We start from the raw sequence: 10966 nt of genomic DNA, 5'->3' as shown, positions 1-10966 counted from the left end.
AATTTTTTAAAAACAATATAAACAGCATTTTCTTCCATAATTTAGGGGAGTAGATATAAAAAGATTGTTTCACCAGTAACTTGACTCTGCCCGCAGGGAATCATATGAGAAGTTGTAGAAAAAAGTTTCTTTCTGGAGACTAGCAAACCTTGCAGACTCAGCACGCTCAGAGTGCAGAATACGCGTGCAGCTAGCTGCATGCGCATAAATTCTGCAGCATATACAGTATACTAGTCTAGCTAACACTGCATCACATCACAGTCATCACTTATACATGTTTGCAGGTCTGGTGCAGTCTGAGCTAGTGATCATGCCAGTGCTAACCATGCAGTCACACAGTTTCTGCGGTCCAGGCATGCCTGCAAATCTATCATGAATTGCAGAGGAAAAGTCATGGTAGCCATGGCTTTGGCCAGAACCAGAAAATCTAGGTGAGCTGAAAATATATTGAAGGGAGATGAGCACTAGTATTAATACACTTACGTTTGATAATCTAGCGTTAGATGTAGGCCCTAAAGTTAGGTCTACCGCGTACCAGATCTAACGTTACAGAGTAGTGTTAACTGTTTTTAGACAAAATGTCAGTGTTTTCTAGGCCTAATCTAACATTAGATCTAGGTCTAGCACTAACATTGGGCATAGATCTGTAGTCTAGCTTAAGTATAACGTCAGAGTTCGACTAGGATCTAAGACGAAGAGACTTGATACTTTATTGTCTAACGTTAGTCCAGGGTCGTGTGTTAGGGGCCAGGCCGGGCACTTCAAAGTTCAACTTCAATTACCTCATTGTTACACAGAATGCCATTCAATCGACAAGACCTAGTCTAGGTCTAACGTTAGTTCCTAGATCTTATAGATCTAGACTAACCAGAAAGTGGAAGAACTTTATAAGCTGGTGGTGGTAACAATTCTCCTCCTATGGTCATGTGACATGTGCAGTTACTGCTTTTTTCCATGGGGAAAACGGCAGACTCCTGGCCGTCTGCAGTTACTGCTTTTTTCCGTGGGGAAACTACCGAGAATCAAGGGTGAGTCACCGCAGTAACTACATTTTCCTAAATAACATTTAAAAAATAACGGAAACATAATTATTTCCTAGGTATTGTTAGACAACTAGGTATGGTGCATAATCATACTACAAAATTATTTTTGAATGTTTCTGTGTTTTTAAAGAATCTGCAAAAAACACAAAATCGCATTTATCTCAGCTCAGCAGCTATGCAGTTACTGCTTTCTTCCGTGGGGGGGGGGGGGGAGGGGCCAGAAGAGAACACTTTGGGGCGAGTAAGTCTCACAGTGTTAGTTATATGAAAGGTACTTTAACCTGAAACACAAACTAAGACAAGGAAATTCAGGGAAACTTTTGAGGTACCAAAACTTTTTATTATCTTTAATCGAGGTATCACTTTCGTCCAGGATAAATCACATTCTCATGCAGACTTACTTGCTCTATATCCCTTGTTTTGTATCGGAGGCTTCATTGGTTTTACAGCTGGTAAATCTCACAGGCTTGTATATAGCTGTAAGAGCTCTTTGAACTGATCATATAGCAAGATTAGAGGGAGTCATAATATTATAATATTGGTAATGTAAATAATGGTCAAAGGTCATGTTTTAAAAGGCCACTGTTAAAGCCAGGATGGTTATAAACACTTAATTGTCATGTTTTATTTGTACGTGCCGAGGATCACTTGGACCCCGTTTACAGTGCGAGGCTCGGCCGCCCACCTTCATTTCGGTGTAAACGCGCAAAAGGCCAAATGCGGGGCAAAAATTGGCCTCGCATTAGGCCACGCTCTGGAGGTGGTCTCGGCCGCGGCGGTCGCGCCCGGCCTTTTTCTCAGTGTAAACGCAAACTGGGCTAAATGCGCGGCCAATTTTAGTCTGGCTTCCAAACCCTAGCCTGTACTATCTGTATTTCGCTATTCAGGATATTAACCACTTCAACGTCGAAAACTAGTATAGTTTAAGGTGGTTTTGTCCTGCAAAGGATTTTCTCCTTCGGCAAAGGCCTTTGCCCTAACGGCGACTTCGTCGCCGCGGAATTCAGTTGGCAAAGGATCTGAAAACCAGACAATACCAAATTGCGTTTGTTTACAAGTAGAGCGCCACTACGACAAAATATTGAAAGGTTTGAATCGAAAGCGCGGCCGAGCCCGGCAGTGTAAACGGACTAAATTGCGGGGCTCGGCCTCGCAATTGAGGTTGGCCGCGGCCGCGGCTCGGCCGCGACTCGGCCCAGCCCCGCACCGTAAACGGGGTCTAAGTTTATGCACTGTACGTACTCAAAAAGTCCGTAAATCGACTTAGTCGCACACGCACAGAATTTCCAATTAGTTTGTGTGACAGAAAAACAAATGCGATCTGAATAATGTATGCCCAAAAAAGTTCAACTAAGTATCTCATTATAACTTCAAGGTGCTATATTACATTCTTTTCTTTGTCGATCACGGATGACCGACATCTGATGACCCCAAGCGTATCACCTAACTCGTCTTCAGTGTGACGAGTTTCATATCTCGTGTTAATTTGGCATATAAATGTTTTAATGATAAATTGTTGTTTTATTATGAAAATAATAGTCCTTTATGCAGAATAAAAAGTAACCGAAGTAAACTAAGAAATCCTTGGATTACAAAAGGTATTTTGAAATCCATAAACACTCGTGATTCTTTGTATAAGTTACATATTCGTAACCCAACTGAATTTAATTTGAATATGTATAAAATTTATCGAAATAAATTGACAAAATTGATTTGTTTATCCCGTAGATTATATTTTTCTGATAGAATGAAAAAGGTTTCTTGGAATATTAATGCAACATGGAAAATTATCAAAGAGGTCCTAGGCAAAAAGCCTGATTCTCCGCCAACGGATGATATCACATTAAACGGCATCAAAATAAATGATCCCAATACGTATGCAAACTCATTTAACTCATTTTTTGTTAACATCGGTCCGGAACTTGCTACTAAAATTAGCAATACTTCTGCTAATTTAACAGATTATCTTTTTGACCAAAATCAAGAGTATATTTATTTCAATCCAACAAGTCCCAGTGAAATTATTAATTTTACCAAATTTTTGAATAGCTCTAAATCTTGTGGTTTTGATAAAATAAGTATGACGTTATTGAAAAAAATAGTTTATCCACTCGCAGAACCGTTAAGTCATATATTTAATCTTTCTTTATCACAAGGTATTTTTCCTGATCTGCTGAAAATAGCTAAAGTTAATCCTATTCAAAAAAAATATGATCCTCATGAAATTAGTAATTATCGTCCCATTTCTTTGTTGCCTAGTATATCCAAAATTTTAGAAAAAATTGTTTATGATAGACTTCTTAAATTCATTAATAAGTATGATTTACTTATTCCCAATCAATATGGTTTCAGAAAGAATTATTCAACTGATTTAGCATTAATACAAATCTATGATAAAATTACGAATGCTTTTGCAAATAAAGAACATGTGGCAGGTATGTTTTGTGATTTGAGTAAGGCATTCGATACTCTTGATCATTCTATTTTACTCTCCAAACTCAGTCATTGTGGTATTCGGGGACAAGCACTTTTATGGTTTCAAGATTATCTAACTAATAGAAGACAATATGTTACTTTTAATGGTTGTGAATCTGATCCCCTTTTAATCAAATGTGGTGTTCCTCAAGGCTCAATTCTGGGCCCACTATTATTTCTTCTTTACGTCAATGATATCATTAATACATCCTCTCTTCTCTCTTTTGTTCTATTTGCTGATGATACCAACATATTTTATTCTCATAAAGATCTTAAGATTTTAAATGATAATTTAAATATTGAAATTAGTAAATTATCAAGTTGCTTTAAGTCTAATAAACTTTTATTTGAATGTAAAAAAGACTCATTTCATTTATTTCAAACTTCATTCTCATAATGAAGATAGGCTCATACATATTATTAACATTGATAATATCCCATTAGAAAAGAAAACGAATTCAAAATTTTCTGGGAGTATATTTAGATGAAAATTTGACTTGGAATGAGCATTTGCATCATGTTACAACTTGTATTTCTAGAAATATAGGGATTATTTCCTAGCTGAAGTTCTTTCTTCCTCGTTCAACTTTATTTTTATTATATACAAGTAATTCCTTAATTCTTCCATATATAAGTTACTGCAATGTTGTATGGGGTACTTGCGGCTCTACCAAAATAAATTCTATATTCAAATTATAAAAGAAAGTTACACGTATTTGTACAGGATCGCATTTTCTGGCTCATACTGATTCTTTATTTCATGAGCTTAAAACATTGAAGGTTTTTGATTTGAATATTATTCAAGTAGCAGTAATTATGTTTAAATGTATACATGATCAACTTCCATCATCGTTTGATAACATGTTTAGATTTAATACTTCTGTTCATTCGTACCCTACTCGCATATGTAGAAATTTCCACCTTTTGAATCCCAAATTATTAGTGACACATAAATCTATAAGACATTCGGGTCCGGATATTTGGAATAATCTCCCGGATAATATAAAGTCCTGTTTAAGTATTCATTCTTTGAAAGCTTCACTAAAACGATATTTGGTACAATTATATTCTCCAAACCAATTAAGCTAACAAATATTCATGGCAAACGATTGTCATCTTATCGTCAATCTTTATTTTCTTCCTTCAACTGCATCTTGCACTCTCACCTGCAACAGCACTGCACTCACTTGATCACCTTCTTCCAAGAGAGTTGTGTCGTTGGATAGTCATTTTATGAGGCCTCCATCCATTTCAAGCTTAATCGCTTATACGATGGTGGTCTCCTGCATTCAGTGATCTCTGTTGTTTACTGAAAAATACTGTATATCTTATTTTATGTTTCTGTGTATCTACATTGCTCAATGCAATCACCTACCTGTATCTATTTATGTACTGTTATCGATTTATTTCACTGCACTTGTTATTCTTTATCTTTGTACTTTTTGAAGTTCGTATTCAAATTGTATTTGATTGAATGCAGAAATAAAAACAAACAAACAAACAAACAAACAGATGTGTTTTTAGGAGTTGCTTAAAGGGATTGGTTGAGGAAGCCTGACGAGAAGAAGGGGAAGATGCCACACTTTCCACTATTTGATATGCTTGATTTATTTCTTGTTAATTGATTTTCTCTCCTATTAGGTGATTCCAGTGAAGGAGAAAACTACGAGCTTCAGTCATCCAGACAGATGTATCCTTTGAAAGTATGACTCTATTCGAAAAAACAAATAATTTATTTTTTTTTATCAGACTGGTTTTGAAATTGATTAATAAATCACTTCGGTCCAAAAATCTAATATTTTCTCTACAGGGTCTCATGCCCAATTAAAAAAAAAAACAAAAAAAAAACGAAATAAGGAACACGGACATATACTGCAAAGACATACACAGTTTATTCATTTTTCCAGCACGTTATCCATGAATCACGTACACACATATGAGCATGCACACACATTATACGTAAACATTTCATAAACATACAGCCGTCAAATTCATGTAGGGGAGATGCACACAAGCATTTCCTAACATACTCACAAACGTGTACATGTATATAACATATATGCATAGAAGATCACAGAAAATTCTCTAGAAAAAACATTAAAATGCAAAACAAAACAAAAATCCAGTGGCTATTCACACCCCTAAGTCACCCTTGCATTGATGAATTTTCTACTCACCCCATGCACTCTCAAAAAAAGTTATTATGTGTGGAATGATTTGTAGAGATAGATTGACCATACGTTCTTCTCAGAGGATTTTATCAAAATCAAATCCCCGCTTATTCATGTCGGTCTACATTTTTTTTTTTCGGAATAATTTGATTAGATTATCAACGATTCTCTTTTTTTTATTTCATAAAAATTACTCATTAACAATGATTGATGAACGTATATAAATTAAATGTATACAATGTTTATATAATATTGAATATATGTGTATATATACATATACATATATATGTGTATATATACATACATATAATAATAATAATAATAATAGTAATAATTGTTTTGGATATAAACTCCAAATTTTATTGTCCAAGAATGGAAATTCTTTTTGCCCAATTGATCGTGGGCCCGGCAGCCACTGAACAGCGCCAGATCGACGTTGCTCTAACCTTTTCAACTGTTGAACGGCAAACAAGGTAGCAGCAACTCCCATCTTTTAACGTCTTTTGGTATGACGCGGCCGGGGTTTGAACCCACGACCTCCCGATTGTGAGGGCAGCCGCTCTACTCACTGAACCAACACATCAGTATAACATATATGTTATATATATATATATATATATATATATATATATATATATATATATAAACGTGAATGAGCACTATATTGATCAATACTTTATTAGTAGCACTGACGAAAAAAAAAAAAATCATGGGGGTAATTATACCCGAGCATTAATGTAGGGCAATTTGTCAACTCAGCTACAATGAAATAATTCCATACAATCATTTCATCTGTTCGAAAAATATCCCCCCCCCCCTGCTTACTCGCTAATTACTTGAAAGTAAAGCACTCTTTCCTGGTTTAAATTGCAATTTCCGTTTGCAAGCTTATATGGGTACATCAGGTACACTGCATTGTCTATATTCCTTAACCAGGTAGGGAATCGGCTCGCGCAGATCGTGTATCTTGAACGCCGTATGGAAGTTCGTAGGCATGTGTCTGCTATGCAAGTTATTGTACAACACATATAAGAAACCAAGAACCAAGAACCAAGAACCAAGGGCATGGACGGACGCTGCTAATGATGCCAACCGTTGCGAGCGAGAGGTGGAGGAAGAAGAGAGCGAACCACTCATCTTGACAGGTGTGGGCAATAACTGAAGTATACTGCTCGTGGCTCTAATGCCAGATTGATTTGCATAGAATTGCCTGTGTAGGTTTGTTCGGTCTTTGTTCGTCTTTTGTCATTGTTCGTGTTGTAGACTCTATGTGACACATTCTGGTGATGTCGATGGTCTACCAACGACAGAAGCATTGCTAAAGTCAATGCGATGAATGACGAGAACCATCAATAGGATGATCAGGAACGTCGCAGAATTAGAGTCCCTGAGTAGTATATACATACTGTTTGTTAATAAAAGATGGTAAAGATGAATTTAGATTTTACTGCTGAAGAAATCAGCATAACATTTATTGTACCAAGAGCACGCAATTAAAGACTGTTAGTACTACAACATGAATTCCAGTTCATTTGTTTACATGAGATGGTACACTGTAGGGAACAGCCTTTATAGTTTGATTGTGATGGCGATTACCTTTCCTCATTTTGTCAATTAGAAGCTGAAACTTATTCATACTTACATTGCAACAGAGTACAGCTGATGTCGCAGTTCCTTAATTTTGTACAATGTATTGGAGTTTAGTTGAGTTAAAGGGTGATGTGGACTGGATAAATATTTTCTTTGGGGATTACAAGATATATGGTTCAAATAGAATTGTGAGTATGAATGCTTAGGTATCTCTTATAAGATTTGCATGCAAATTATGTAGTATTCCAGGCAAGAGTAAAAAAAAAAAAAAAAAAAAAAAAAATCCCTCTCTAGAAAACATACATAAAACTGTTGGATTCATAGAGGATGAAAAAAAAAAAGATGCTTAGGCCACATTTTGTACTGTTTTTATATTGTTCGATTCATTGTAGTATGATTTTAGTTATGCGATTTTAGTTTACTTATCGTGATGCCGTATGCTACGCTGTTACAATCAAAGTGCTCGATTATGAATTTGAGATGTTTCACGTTCAATATAAAGAACACAAAGCTTGAACTTTAAAATGATCTTTAATATTCTAATATCGATGTTGGAAAAACGCAACATACACGTGTATTTTTTTTTTCTCTCGTCTTATGATGGCTTCCTTCATCTTACCAAGGTACACAAGAACTTTCAATACTCGCAGGTTGGCATGACGACGATCGTAGTCTTAGATCTGCTCGTGGCTACTGAGACTTTTTGATTCTTATTCTGTCTGTGTATATTTGTTTTTTGTTTGTCACTTTAAGATTTGGCAAACCAACCACTCTGTATGTATTCGAGATTCCACAGTTCACATTAATAAGAAAGTCCCAAGTAAGTTTGCAACCTACTTAACGTGCATGATGCAGTTGTTTTTTGTGGATAGTGTTTATGTACATATAGATCTATAAGTTGTGTCCACGGTAATGTCACAGTCAAGATTTGAATAGCTCTTAACGATCCACTTATGATAATAATAATAATAATAATAAACCATATTTTATGGCGCATATCACAAAAATAGATAAACCAAGTAAGCATGACAGGAAAGTTGTTCTCTTCTTGAAGAACAATACTGCTGTAAATATCATGTAATGTGACACTATACTTTCATTTCTTGTGTGATGTTGATGTACATAGATTTATTAGACCCCGTTTACAGAGGCGGGCCGGCCTACCCTGCCTTGTCGAGCCGCGCCCGGCGAATGAAGAATGAAGCTTCCTTTCGCATGTTCTGTTTTTTCGTCGTAGTGACGCTCTTCATACGTTTAAACCTTTGTCTTTCTTTTCTTCTTCTTCTTCTTCTTCTTCTTCTTCTTCTTCTTCTTCTTCTTCTGGTTGTTGTTCTTGTTCTTCTTCTTCTTCTTTTCGTCTTCTTCTTCTATCGAACTCTGTGCAGGTTCTACATTTGGAATTTCGGTTTCGCTTGCGTTTACGTAGACTACAAAAGACGGGCCTCGGGCCGGCCTTGCTTTTGGTACTGCATTTCACTTTTAGTGCCTACATCAAAATGAGTGCCTGCCTTTTGCCCACTGTAAACGAAGTCTTTCTCCGGGACGTCCCGGTCAAACTTTGAGTAGATTTATGACAATTCACGTTATGTGTGTTTGTGACATAGAAAATTCCATGTACAAGCCATTAATAGTATGTACAATGAGTGTATACACGTATTTTATTTTTTGAACCTAAATCAAATCAAATCAAATCAAATCAAACCAATATCAAGTAAGCAGAAAAGAAAAACTGTACTCCTCTTGAAAAGCGATGCAGTTGTAAGTAACATCGTATTAAGACACTATTACAATGTGACACTGTACAAACAGGTCAAGGTGATTCCCGGTCGCTTCCCGGCCCCCTTTCTCAGACGGTCAACCAGTGACTACGTGTACCTATGCTTGTTCCAGATTCTTGCCTTAAAGGATGAGAAGGGGCTGGGATCTTCACCCCTTATCGAGGGCTTTTGGAAGGGAAGCATAATTACCCCCATCGCCAGTTTAAAGGTTTTAGAACAAAAGCTATTAAAGTAGTACGATGCCTGTGTGAATACATGTGGCGATATGGCTTGCAAATAAAAGGCTGGTCCAGCATGCTTTGCAGCAAAACATGCACATCAGAATAAGCACACCCGAGAGGTGGGGCAAACACCAAAAACTCCCCATTACCCCTGTTTCGATTTTTTTTTTCGGGGAGCTGAAACTAATTTTGTTCGGAACCTTATTTTAGGATTATTGGAAAAGATTTTAAAATGACCCCTCATTAACTCTCTGCATGTAACATTGATTTCTTGTCTAGCGGATGTAGAATTAGTGCGCATTTGACTCATTGGCACAGAGAGGCAAGAATGTTTCGAGAAATACCAAAAGTCCCCTATTTTAACCATTTGTCGGGATTTTTTCCCGATTCAAGCCCCTGAAATGCATAGTATACTCCTTTCAAAAAAAAAAAATCAAACAATGACAACCTGAGTGGGGGGATGGGGATGGGGAGGGGGAGTTCATTTTCATTACTTTCATCAAACATCGTTATGTCAGGGCCTAGTGAAAACGTACAAAAACTGTGACAAACAGGTATTCCAGCTTTGTATATAGTGTCATTTTTTTTTTTTTTTTTTGTGATTTGCTGATAATATCAATAAAGTTTGGTGATGGCTTTTTTTCTCTTTAATTACAACTAACAGTGATAGTTATAGTCTTAGAGTTTATCTGATGATGTTGATTGTGATGTGTGAGTGTTTGTGTGTGCATGTGTGTGTGTGTTTGTGTGTGCGTGCGTGTGTGTGTGTGTGTGGGTGTGTGTGTGTGTGTGTGTGTGTGTGTGCGTGTGCGTGTGTGTGTGTGTGCCATTGAAAACAGATGGAAATGAAATGAAACATAGGGTGGGCATTCGTTCGATAAGGTGGCTTTAAGCACTCTAGGAATCGTTACAAATAGCAGATAGACGCCATGCTCTCGCATGGGCGGGGGGGGGGGGGGCAGGGGAAGCAGTCTCCCCCCCCCACCCCTCCCACACACACACACACACACATCACCACCACCACGTCCACCACCATGAAAGTATATGGGATAGGAGATGAGCAAGCAAGACCAATACATAATAACGATATCTGTTTGATATTTTTTGTCAAGATTTTTTATGGTGCCGGGGATATAGAGGAGGCTGGCAGTCTTGGTGTAAAATATGTTCATCTGACATATGCGTTACGAGTGTTTCTCATCACTATTTGTGCAATTCCACGCTCCATTGTTTAGTGGCTAACAGGTTGCATTGATCAGAATTAGCATGTAGGCCTATAGGGCAGTTCTACCCCTCCCCCTACAAAAAAAAAACCACACAAAACACAACAATAATCAAAGTACATGAGCAATTCGATGATAATAATGAATTCAATTTCAGGAAAGGCGCTTTTGGAAATGCGCCATCTACGGAGAAAACCGTCGTACACTGCACGATATAATCCGCTTTACAGTATCCAATTTGATCACAAGGAGAATCAAAGACCACGAATGTGTATATGTTATGAAGCATGTTAAGTGTCTGAATTCACCGAGATAAGCATCCGTAATGTAATGACTATTCGTGTAATTCTGATATGAAATAAAATGGTGATTGCTAGCACGTCCACCTGAGAGCAAATCTGGTATTGGCAATATCTACGAACATTTTCAATTTCAAAAGAATTACATGGATGCCTGCCGAAGTGT

General features: G+C 37.1%; 1 long non-coding RNA gene across 1 annotated transcript; it reads left to right on the top strand.

Annotated features, from left to right (window-relative positions):
• The first annotated feature begins 321 nt into the window (after positions 1-321).
• On the top strand, positions 322-7562 carry LOC140239030 (uncharacterized). The gene is made up of 3 exons (XR_011901947.1): positions 322-431; positions 5160-5208; positions 6647-7562. It is a non-coding gene; the product is annotated as an uncharacterized lncRNA (long non-coding RNA).
• Positions 7563-10966: the final 3404 nt, after the last annotated feature.

The sequence above is a fragment of the Diadema setosum genome, chromosome 15 (genome assembly GCF_964275005.1).
Source record: "Diadema setosum chromosome 15, eeDiaSeto1, whole genome shotgun sequence".
Taxonomy (NCBI): domain Eukaryota; kingdom Metazoa; phylum Echinodermata; class Echinoidea; order Diadematoida; family Diadematidae; genus Diadema; species Diadema setosum.
This window is presented reverse-complemented; position numbering and strand designations above follow the sequence as displayed.